Genomic DNA, 9731 nt, shown 5'->3' with positions numbered 1-9731 from the left:
GTAATTGTATATCGAAATGCACATACACAGATAGAGGTAATACACGTATCACGTACACGAGGTATACTCGTAAAAGGGCAGTGAGCGAGCGTGGTAGCCGAGCGGCCTGGGGCGTCGTGTCACGGTCCGCGCGGCTTCCCCCCGTCGGAGGTTCGTGTCCTCCGTCGGGCATGGATGAGTGTGTTGTCCTTAGCGTAAGTTAGTTTAAGTTAGATTAAGTAGTGCGTAAGCTTAGGGACCGATGACGTCAGCAGTTTGGTCCCACGAGAACTTACCACAACTTTCCAATAAAAGCGCATTGCATTGGCGGAGCTGTTATTTGTACCCATGTGATTCATGTGGAAAGGTTTCCGGAGACATTATGGCCGCACGACGCGAATTAACAGACTTTGAACGCCGAATGGTTGTTCGTGCTAGACAAACGCTACATTCCATTTCGGAAATCGTTAGGGAATTCAGTATTCCAGATCCACACACGGTGTCAAGAGTGTGGCAAGAATACCTAATTTCAGGCATTATCTTTCACCAGGGACATGGCAGAGGCCGACGACCTTCACTTAACGATCGGGAGCAACGGCGTTTGAGTAGAGTTTTCAGTGGGGACAGGCAAGTAATACAGCGTGAAATAACCGCAGAAATCAATATGGGACGTATGACGAACGATGCGTTAGGACAGTGCGCCAAAATTTGGCGTTAATGGGCTATGGCAGCAAAAGACCGATGCGAGTGCCTTTGTTAACAGCACGACATCGCCTGCAGCCCCTGTCCCGAGCACGTGATCATATGGATTGGACCCTAGACGACTGGAAAACTGTGGTCTGGTCAGATGAGTCCCGATTTCAGTTAGTAAAGCTGATGGTATGGTTCATGTGTGGAGCAGACCTCACGAAGCTATGGATCAAATGGTTCAAATGGCTCTGAGCACTATGGGACTTAACTTCTAAGGTCATCAGTCCCCTAGAACTTAGAACCACTTACACCTAACTAACCTAAGGACATCACACACACCCATGCCCGAGGCAGGATTCGAACCTGCGACCGTATCAGTCGCGCGGTTCCAGACCGTAGCGCCTTTAACCGCTCGGCCACTCCGGCCGGCACTGACGTGTAAATTAACAGTACATCCTGCCATACGAACCTATTAAAATTTCATATTTAATGTCCATATTGAATACCCATGCTGAATCTATAGGATATTTCCTCAAGAGCGTGCAAAAATTTTACATGACACAGAGGATGCTACACTGAACAGTTTGCGGTAGAGAACCTGGGGTCGGAGAAGCTAGCTTAAGGAGATAATGGGAATAAAATCACATTACTGTATACTTTCGTGTTTATATTAGTTACAGTCAACTGCAAATACCATTATTGACACAATGAACGTACCCTTTGTACTATGTCTTACAAAATATGCTACGGTCGCAGGTTCGAATCCTGCCTCGGACATGGATGTGTGTGATGTCCTTAGGTTAGTTAGGTTTAAGTAGTTCTAAGCTCTAGGGGACTTATGACCATAGCAGTTGAGTCCCATAGTGCTCAGAGCCATTTTTTACACGTCAGTGTTCAGAGAGTATAGGCTAAACACAGTTGGTGATTGAGTGTTTATTGCTGTTAGAAATAATAACCTTGGAGTGAAATTGAAGTAAATAGTTCCTGATGATACAGTTTCTGAAGAGTCCAAAGGAAACTTCAGTCATTTCAAACAGGTACCCCATTCATACAGTTACAGTGAGTAGTGACTTTAATCTACACTCAATGTGTTGGCGAAAGCACATGTTTAAAGTCGGCTGTAGGCATGAAGCGTAGTCCGAAATCGTACTGAATGCTTTCACAGAAAATTATTTTTAACAATTACTTTAGGCACAGAATAGAAGTGTAAATCGTTGTGAAAGCACACTTGACTTCTTAAAAACAAATAATGCTTAGCAAATAGGGAACATCATGACGGGATTAATCACCAAAAGGTTGTGGCACGATTGAGTACCGTAACATCCTAACCCTCCAAAAATAAACGCAAAATTCATCTGTTAAAAAATCAGATAAACTTCCTTTTGACGCCTTCCTAAGAAACAGTCTCCACTCCTTCCAAGCTGACTATGCAGTTGTAGACCTGATGTGGTTTAAAATCAAAGAAATAGTATCAACGGCAATTGAGAGATACGTTACCCAAAACATATCAAAATACTGTTGCAAAAGCAAAGAAAAAATATGGTCAAATTTAAAAGAACCCAAAATCCACAAGATTGATAAAGTTTTACAAAAGCTCGAAATATGGCGCGTGCTTCAGTTCGTGATACTTTTAACAGTTTTCACAAATAAACTCTGGCCCGAAATCTGGCAGAAAACACAAAGAGATTCTAGTCGTATGTAAAATGCAGCAACGGAGAGACGCTATCAATACCGTCACTGTGCGAAAGCTGTAAGAATACTATTGAAGACAGCGCCGATAAAGTGGGGTTACTAAACCTGGTTTTCCGAAATTCCTTCATAAACAAAGACGAAGTAAGTATTCCATAATTCGAATCAAGAACAACTGCTTACATGAGTAACTTAAAAGTAGATATCCTCGGTGTAACGAAGCAGCTTAAATCACTTAATAAAGGCAAAGCCTCCGATCCAGATTGTATAAGAGCTTTGTTCCTTTCAGAGTATGCTGATACATTAGCTCCATACTTTGCAATTATATACAAACGCTCGCTCGTGGAAAGATCCGTTCCTAAAGACTGGAAAGTTGCTCAAGTCACACCAACACCCAAGAAAGGGACTGGGAGTAATCCGCTGAATTACGGGCCCATATCTCTAACGCATATTTTCAGTAAGGTTTTGAAACATGTTCTGTGTTCGAACATTACGAACTACCTCGAAGAAACCGATTTATTGACAACCAGATAATACGGATTTAGAAAATATTGTTCTTGCGAAACACAACCAGCTCATTTCCTCACGAATTAATGAGTGCTATAGACAAGGGATGTCAAATTGACTCCATATTTTTAGATTTCTAGCAGGCTTTTGATACCGTTGCCCACAAATGTCTTCTAATCAAATTGCGTTCTTATGGAGTATTGTCTCAGTTATGAGACTGGATTCGTGATTTCCCGTCAGAAAGTTCACAGTTCGTAATAACTGACGCAAAGTCATCGAGTAACACAAAAGTTATACCCGGAGATCCCCAAGGAAGTGTCATAGGCCCTATGCTTTTCCTGATCTGCATAAACGATTTAGGAGACAATCCGAGCAGCTCTCCTAGATTTTTGTTCAGATACTGTCATTTACCGTCTCATAAAGTCGTCAGATGATCAAAACCAATTGCAAAATGATTTAGACAAGATATATGCATAGTGCGAAAAGTTGCAGTTGACTCTAAATAATGTAAAGTTTGATGTAATCCACATGTGTACTAAAACGAATCAGCTAAATTTCGGCTATACAACAAGTCACACAAATCTGTAAATTCAACTAAATACTTGGGGATTACAATTACAAATAAGTTAAATTGGGATGATCACATAGATGATGATGTTGGGAAAGCAAACCAAAGACTACATTTTATTGGCAGTACCCTTAGAAAATGCCAAAGATCTACTAAAGACCCTTCTCTGGAATATTGCTGTGCAGCATCGTATCCGGATCAGACCGGATTGATAGGGGAAATCGGAAAAGTTGAAAGAACGACAGCTCGTTTTGCTATCGGGAAATAAGGGAGAGAGTGCTACGGGTATGATACACGTAATGTTGTGGCAATCAATAAAAGAAAGGAGCATTTTGTTGCAGCAGGAATTTCTCATGAAAGTTCGATCACCAACTTTCTCCTCAGAGTGTAAAAATATTGTGTTGGCGGCAGCCTACATAGAAAGAAAATATCATCATAATAAAATACGAGAAATCACGCTGTTAGTGAGTGGAATGGCACAGAAATAGCTTGAAGGTGGTTCGATGAATCCTCTTCCAGGCAGTTAATTGTGATTTTGAGAACAATGATGTATATTCGTGAATTATAAATTGCAGCAATCAGTCGTCCTTGCTTAAATTTTATTATGCACATCTAGATTTCAGCTAGAAGCTAGCCATTCTCAATGCTAAGAATACAAGAAGTACATAGTCAGATGATGTCATAAAAAGTTACAAGTAATGGCTTAACTCATATGGTTTGTATATTACATACCACTATTATTTTCGCTCAAAGCATGTAAGTCCCTGTTGATCGGGCTTCACCCACAGTTCATTGAATACTACTGTCTGCGGAAGGCAGGCTGTATGGATAACACATCGGTTGGTAACATGGCGCCATCTACTTCAACTACGTATATAAAATTCAAGGGAAGTAAACCATTTGAAATTTGTATGAGAATTACATAAAATGAAACATGAGTAACATTCTTTACATTGTGTCCGATTTATTTCGTATTTGCCGGAAAGTAATAAGATTTCCTTGTTCACTCCTTGTGAGTCCGTTATTATTATTAAAACATCTAAATTACGTCAGATAGGTAAAACTTTTTAAATTTTTTTTGTTAAATGTATAAGACGCAGCAAGACACGTGCTGTATAAACCTATTAGTTGATATGGCCTAAATATTTTTATTTTTATACTATATCTCCCTTTTGATTAATCTTGTGTATGTAGTTACTTTCAGTCAATTACAAAATTATGTTTATGATTTCTGTCACAAATTTTAAATCTGCTGCTCGGATCCCTCTTACCAAGACACCCAGCATTTATGAGAAGAGTGTATGAAAATTGAGCCACTTAACAATGTTTCCTCTACGGACGAAGTTAAAATACTGTTGTTAGCACCTAGCCTGAAGTGAGTCAATGGCAACAATCTCAGTGCCTCTGAGATCATTTAGTATGATCAGTTTACTCATTCGTTAACAATTTTATAATCTGAGCACATTACATCAGTGGTACACCTGAACTTCACGGTAACGATGGTTCTTTTTTTAAATTTATTGAGGAAAGTGAAACCAAAACAGAAACTTCTTACTTACCATGTTCGAATGGCAAGAATGTTTCTTTTTTTGTAACAATGGCTTTGTAGTTGTTTTCTCTTCAGAAACAGTATACGTAGCACCAACGTTGCCTTTGCAGTTAATCTTGAGCTTTGATGTATTAATGGAGGAAAAAGAAGCACTACTTTTGTTTTCAACTATCTTCAACCTATGGCAAGTTGAGCTACAGATTTTTCAGTAGATTCTGCATCTACATATACGGGGTGAAGAAAAATTCGCGCACTCGGACTTCACAGCGCGATTCTTCACTTACTAGCAATACAAAAATTTATCTCACAAAATTTTGTCCTGCGTATATTTAGGACAGTAAATGGACGTTAAAAATTGGCAATCTGGCAACATTGTGTATAGTAACTACTTCCGTTAGGATGCAGCACTTGTAGTGTTCAATTCTGGGTCGAGGCCTATTATTTTTTATTTGCTAAAAGTAGTCTGCGTGGTACGGTACCTGGCGTCTTAATCATCGTACAGTAATTACAGTGAGTCTTCTACAAAACATTTGCACTGACGTACCACGAACAGAGAAATGGAAATACAATCGTTTCACTGGTCAGCTTTTACATAAACCTTTTGCACGTCATGGAAGTCATTGTTTGCGCCACTGTATCTACAAGATTCCTAACTTGCTTCGTGTGTTCCCTCCTCAGTGGTCCCATCGATTAGTACCAACTGTTATTCTTGCCACGTTCAGGTCCATTATATTTCTTTAGGGCTTTACGTCACCAGTAGGGCTAGCAACGTGCTTTGCAAATAATTTCGATGGGGCCATTGGGGGACGGTACACAGAGCACAGTTTTGGAATCTAATATATGCAGTGGCACGAAACAATTCGTGTCCACAACGCGCAAAAGGCTTCTTTAAAAGCTGACTAGTGAAAAAGACTATACTTTCATTTATGTGTTCGTATTATGTAACAGCAAATGTTTTGTAGAAGACCCATTGAAATCTCTGTATGACGATTAAGACGCCACATACCGTACCACACAGACCACTTTTAGGAAATAAAAACAAAAAAGCCTAGCACAAGAATTGAACCCTCAACCTGCTGCATGATGACCCACTGCACACCACTGCTCTGTCTCCTTACATCAGTAGTTACCGTACAAGTGATTACAGTCTTGCCTGATTGATAATCTTCAAAGTCCACTTACTGTACGAAATATGCGCAGGACGACACTTTGTGAACGACATTTTTGTATTGCCAGTATGTGAGGAATCGCGCTCCGAAGTCCGAGTGCGTGAATTTTTCCTCACCCTGTATATTGTACATATCACTGGGAAGTGCAGGATGGAGAGTGCTTCCTGCTGTACCTTATATTAGAGCGTCTTCCCGTTTCAGTTGCCTGTGAAGCGCGATAAGAATGATTGTTCAATACCTCTGCGCACGCTCAAATCATTCTAGTCTAGCGCCTGCCATGGCGAGGCAAATTTCATGCAGGCCGTCTGTGGGCCAAGCCTTTGCCTGTGTCACCTTTGCTCGTTCCTTCCCGGAAGCAGTCGGTACAGCGCAACATTTCCTTCGGGATTGAGATGTGGCGTTTTTCGGTCGGCACAACTCTCTTCGGTCGGGCAGAATCATGGTGTCAGCGCCGTTTACCCTTCGGTATTCGTTCATGGAACGTAGGATGTTCACAGATCTAGTGGATATTTGCACAAACTGAGTCACTCTATTCTGTCGTTACAGGGCTTTGAAAATCGATGGGAATACCATGCAGAAAGAATTTAAAAATTTGTTTCACAATAAAAGAGCATAACGTGGGATTCATTACTCAATTCACCTACAAGTACTTTGTGCTAGATTTGCAGGCATGTGTGTGTGAATTCCTAAGGGACCAAACTGCTAGGGTCATCGGTCCCTAGACTTACACACTGCTTAAATTAACTTATGCTAAGAACAACACACATACCCATGCCCGGGGGAGGGCTCTAAACTCCGGCGGGAGCGGCTGCTTGCAGGAATGCAGCACGTGATGAAATTGATAGTATGAATAGCAAAATTTCTAAAGTTGTACACATTATTCCACTGACAGTTGAAACAGTTTTCGATAGAACTCAACGAAGAGTATGGAGACTTTATGTATTATTGCAAAGTACGTTGATTAAGCCAAAGGACATGCCTCGTTCGATTTTTCGATTTGAAACTCGCTATTGTTGACTCTATGAGGGAAAAAGGAGTGCAAAAACGAAAATTAAAACATCCAGACCGAATTGCAGACCTCGTATTTTAAGTGGACTTAACAGCACACTGTCCACGGTAAGACACTGTGTAAGTAGGCTGTTTGCTATGTAAGTAGGCTGTTTAGGTTTCTACGTTGGTAACGCCACGTAGCGCTCTGTATGAAAATCACTGACTGTACTGTGTGCAGTCCGTGGCTGGTTTGCATTTTTGGAATATTTGCTATTGTAGTGTTGGGCAGTTGGAAGCTAAGAGCGCGTAGCGTTGCGCAGTTGGCGGTGAGCCGCCAGGAGTGGTGGATGTGGGGAGACATGGCGGAGTTTTGAGAGTGGATGATCTGGACATGTGTCCATCACAAAGAGTAAATTTGTAAGGCTGGTTGTCATGAACTGATATATATATTATGACTTTTGAACACTATTAACGTAAATACATTGTTAGTTCTCTATCAAAATCTTTCATTTGCTAACTATGCCTATCAGTATTTAGTGCCTTCAGTAGTTAGAATCTTTTATTTAGCTGGCAGTATTGGCGCGTTAAGTAGCGCTTCTTTCAAAGAACTGAATTTCAACTGTGCCTGTTCGTCCCAGTTCCAAATAGTATTTTTTCCAGTGAGAGGACAAAGTTTTGGTGTAACTAGAATTTTCATATTCAGAAAACGACGGTAAAAATTTACGAGACCTAGGAAGCTGTGGACTTGTTTTTTTTTTTTTTTTTTTTTTGGATGGAACTGGAATGACTCTGATTGCGTCTAACTTTTCAGGATCCGGCTGAATGCCTTCAGAAGAAATAATGTGTCCCAAACATTTCACCTTTGTCCTACCGAATTCAGACTTTTCCAAGTTAACTGTAATTCCAGATTTTGCAAAAATATGTAACACACTATTGAGGATGCGATTATGTTGTTCCCATGAGGCTTTTGCTATTAGAATATCGTCCACATATAAGGTGATGTGACGTTTTAAGAACTCAGGTAATATGGAATTTAGCCCACGAATGAATGCTGCGGAAGAAACGTGCAAACCAAAATGAAGTTTCCGAAATTGATAACAAACGCCGAAACAAAGAAAAGCTGTGTATTTTCTACATACTGGATGAAGTCCTATCTGATAAAAGCTGGATCTGAGATCAATAGAAGACAACACTTTTACACCATTACAATTTTGAAGAAGTTCTTCCAACGTTTGCGGCCTGTCTGTTTCGGGAATGATGATAGTATTAATTTGTCTCGAATCTAAGACAAGCCTGATCGATCCATTTTTCTTCTCAACAGCATGTAATAGATTGTTGTTTGAGCTTGCTGCAGGCTCAACAATGCCCTCGTCAAGCATAGATTGTATTTCTGTTCTAACACGGTCCCTATAACGTGCCGGAATTACGTATGGTCTAATACAAAATTTAGTATGCTCACGAACACAAAATTGGTACTGAAATCCCTTGATTTTTCATGTTTTGTGAGTAAAAACTGTGGAATGTGCTTGTAAAATCTCAAAAAGGTCCCGCCTATCAGTGTCATTACAATTCTCAATTGTTTGAATTTTATTCTGAATTAACTCATTAGTATCAAATACGCCGTCGATATCATGCAGACTTGCAGAGTGACTGTTAGTGTCTAGTTCCGTAGAAAATTCCGAACTGTTGTCTAACAGGAGGTAAAGCCGATTAATTTCCTCGTCATGGTTTGAGAGCCAATCTTAAAATTTCAAATCTATTGACTGACCTTATTTCTCTAAACCTATTTCAGCATCGTGAAAATTTGAGATTGCTTTGCATTCATTCAAACAGTCTACTCCCAATATAATTTCTGTTGACAATAATGGAACGATATGGAAGTTCATATAGAAACTGTGGCTTTGACAAAAGAATTCTAAGTTGGTTTGTTGGCGTACATCTACATTTTTTCCAAAGATTGCACCTTGTAATTTAATCTTACGTAACGGAAGTGTGGGGCAGTCGTTCGATTGTTGCATTTGCTAAAGGCTGTTTCACTAATGACTGAAATGGGACTGCCAGAGTCAAGTACTGCCGTAAATTTTACGTCATTTACGGTAATGTGAATTACGGGATATTTAATGTTGTTATGTTTTACGTCGTGTTCCTGGAGTAAGATGTCCCTAATGTCTTCCATTTTTACGTGTTTACTAGCCACGGCAGCTACGTCGTCAGCTTCATAAGTACGTTTTGTGGCTGCCAGCGGTGCGAGTCACTATCTACTGTCTCTTTGTTGGCGCGCGTCGTTATTGGGATTAGGACCTAACTTCTATAAATTCACCTTGCCGAGAGGGCCCTGCCCTGTTTGAATCCCACCAGTTCTGATGAAATTCAGGTCTGTCGCTATGATTATATCGTTTGTCGTCATGTCGGTAGTTTCCGTAGTTTCTTTCTTGTCGGTCATGTGGTGGAGAATCTCTTCCAGAATCATAACTGCGCGGTGGACCGTTGTGTCTGAAGTTATTCTGCCTCCCTTGATAATAATTATGTTGGTTCCCATATTGTCTGTTTCTCTGATTGTCTCTGTTATAGTCATTACTGCGGAGAGGTG

General features: G+C 40.4%; 1 non-coding gene across 1 annotated transcript; it reads right to left on the bottom strand.

Annotated features, from left to right (window-relative positions):
- Positions 1–1011: 1011 nt before the first annotated feature.
- On the bottom strand, positions 1012–1095 carry Trnap-ugg (transfer RNA proline (anticodon UGG)). Its single transcript has one exon. It is a non-coding gene; the product is annotated as a tRNA-Pro (tRNA).
- Between the last annotated feature and the right edge of the window lie 8636 nt (positions 1096–9731).

Source organism: Schistocerca serialis, chromosome 3 (genome assembly GCF_023864345.2).
Source record: "Schistocerca serialis cubense isolate TAMUIC-IGC-003099 chromosome 3, iqSchSeri2.2, whole genome shotgun sequence".
In the NCBI taxonomy this organism is placed as follows: Eukaryota; Metazoa; Arthropoda; class Insecta; order Orthoptera; family Acrididae; genus Schistocerca; species Schistocerca serialis.
This window is presented reverse-complemented; position numbering and strand designations above follow the sequence as displayed.